Source organism: Penaeus chinensis, chromosome 17, assembly GCF_019202785.1.
Source record: "Penaeus chinensis breed Huanghai No. 1 chromosome 17, ASM1920278v2, whole genome shotgun sequence".
NCBI lineage: Eukaryota > Metazoa > Arthropoda > Malacostraca > Decapoda > Penaeidae > Penaeus > Penaeus chinensis.
Window position 1 is genome coordinate 18,763,770 of NC_061835.1, and position 2,500 is coordinate 18,766,269.

The window sequence follows — 2,500 nt, forward strand, 5'->3', positions numbered from 1 at the left end:
CGGAAGAAACTTTCGCTTCATCTTAGACACGGGGAGCCGCAGGTCCGCCATTCAAAAGGCTTTCGTGCCTCGGGACCAGATCCTGCCATGCGAGACAAAAGAAATTCGCTATATGTGCCACTAGGTGCCAATCGTCGGCGAAGCGTTCGTGAGTGACCCTGGGACACGGCCAGGCATCCCTGGAAGTGAACCAGAAATTCCTTGTAGCCGAAAACAACAAACTGTCCCCGCCTGATCTTTTAGCAATGGATTTCTTGACCGATTTCCAAGCCAAATTCAGTATTGATTCACAGATGGAGATCACGCTGAACCGGACGCCGCGGGGGCCGCAGGAGACATATCCGAGACCCTGGCTGAAGTTGCCTGTCAGGTTCTCCAAGGATCAAGTCTCCCCCAAGACGTTCTTGGTAGACACAGGCGGCTACACCATGGTAAAACTGAAGGGTGCGCAGGAGAAAGGCTTGAAGCTCAAGAAGGCGTTCAAAATCCACGACCACGAATTTCTGGAGGTGAAGGACACGCTCACTGTGTTTCTCGGCGACTCTGCTCGCCACCTCAAGGGCACGGTGACCTCCGCGAAGGCCATGTACTCGCTGGGAGACGCGTCCTTGAAGAGAACCGTCATTGACCTCGAGGACTGGACCATGACCTTCAGGAGTGGCAAAGGCGACGTGAAGCTGCCATTGTTGAAGAAGAAATGATCAGCCGTGACAAGGTTTTCCGATCCAGCCGAGCCTCAGCGACGTCGTCTATCCTCGAGAAGACGCTAAGAAAGAAATGTGCGAGCGCCTTGGTTATTCGTTCATGTTTTTTTTTATTTTTTTATTCTTTTATCATATGATCAAACAATATGTAACCTCGTTGTCGTTTAGATAGTACTTTGTACATTATGTCTTGAGTTATAATAAACTTATGCTGGCTGAACTCATCTTTCACTGTCATTTGTTATTGATTATCAAAAAGTATCCAAAACGTGAATTGGAAAATAAGGGGAAGTAATAAAAAAAATATGTATAAACACACACACACACACACACACACTATACTATTATTATTTTTATTATTATTATAATTATTATTATTAATTGTTGTCGTTATTTTTGTTGTTGTGAATAATAATAATACAATCATTATCATTTTCATCATCGTCATCATCATTATTATCATTATTATTAGTTATTATCACTATTATTAGGTATTATTGTTATTATTATTAAGATAATGATGCTGATAAGAACAACCATAATAATAATGGTAATAATGATGATTATGATGATAAGAATAATGATAGCAATACTAATATTCATAATAATAACAATGATTATCATTATCAATAATATTATCATTACGATTATTATTATATTACAATATTTATTATTACATTAACAGTGGTAATAATAATAACAATAACGATGATGACAATGATTGATGATGATGAAGATGATGATGATGATGATGATGATGATGATGATGATGATGATGATGAAGATGATGATGATGATGATGATGATGATGATGATGATGATGATGATGATGATGATGATGATGATGATGATGATGATGAAGATGATGATGATGATGATGATGATGATAATAGTAATAATAACAACAACGACAACAGTAATGATAATAATACTACTAATAATAACAATAATAATAAGAATATCATCATTACTTTTATAATTTTTAATGATAATAAGAACAGTAATAATGATGATAATAATAATAGTAATAATAATAATAATAATAATAATAAGGATAATAGAAATAATGATAAAAATGATAGTCATAATGATAATGATAATAATAGTAGCAATAATAACAATAATTATAATAATGCTAAAACTTAATAGTAATATTAATAATAGTATTGATAATGATGATAAAGATCAAGTCAATAATAATAATAATAGTAATAATAATAAAAACAAGGAGAATAATAATACTAATACTACTAATAATAATAATGATAATATTAATAATAATGATATGATAATAAAAACAACAACAATAATTATAATGATAATAATAATAATAACGAAAATAAAACAACAACAAAAACAACAATAATGATAATAATAATAATAATAACGATAATAATTATGCTTAAAATAATAATGAAAAAATAACAGTAATAATTATAATTTTGTGATAATGATAATAATAAAAATAACAAGAATGCCTAATGAAGACGCATAACAAAAAAAAAAAGAAAGCACCTTTATTTTTTATATTTTACAAAGAATGTTTTGATTAGGAAAAGGGATATATAGTTGTTGATAACTCGGTTTAAGAAAAGATAAAAAAAAAAAAAAAAAAAAAAATGCGTCAAACATTATCAGTCGGAAGTTCGCATGCTGTCTGCTCAGATCCATCGCCTCGAGGGTGTCATGTATATTTTTTACTCCCTGGGGTGAAAATACCCTTGGTCAAAAAATCCCTGCTCTAGGCGAATTTGTCTTTGTCTTTATCTAATACACGCACAATTATAAAAGCTTTA